Consider the following 421-nt stretch of genomic DNA (forward strand, 5'->3'; position numbering starts at 1 on the left):
TATATATATATATATATTGTAGATATAAAAAGTATACGCGTGTGTATATGTCCATGTATATTTATAGTTATATATAATATATATTTATATAGACAAATACAAACACGCATGCACACGCTCTCACACACTCACATACACCCTCTATTTCTCTTTTTCTTTCTTTCTCGCTCTCTCTTTCTTTCTCACTCACTCTCTCTCTCTCTCTCTCTCACGCACACACACAGACATACATATACACACACCTACAGATGAAGACTTCTAATGTATATAAAGGACTTAAATTGATGTACAATGTGTTCGTAGTTTAATGATCAGCACACTTGCTCTGGTTAGCAGAACGTGCTTGGTTCGATTCCTATATTTAACGTGGAAGTAGGCTGCAGCTTTCAAAAATACAGAAAAAAAAAATGTAATGTCAGAA

This window comes from Octopus bimaculoides, chromosome 20 (genome assembly GCF_001194135.2).
Source record: "Octopus bimaculoides isolate UCB-OBI-ISO-001 chromosome 20, ASM119413v2, whole genome shotgun sequence".
Classification (NCBI taxonomy): Eukaryota; Metazoa; Mollusca; class Cephalopoda; order Octopoda; family Octopodidae; genus Octopus; species Octopus bimaculoides.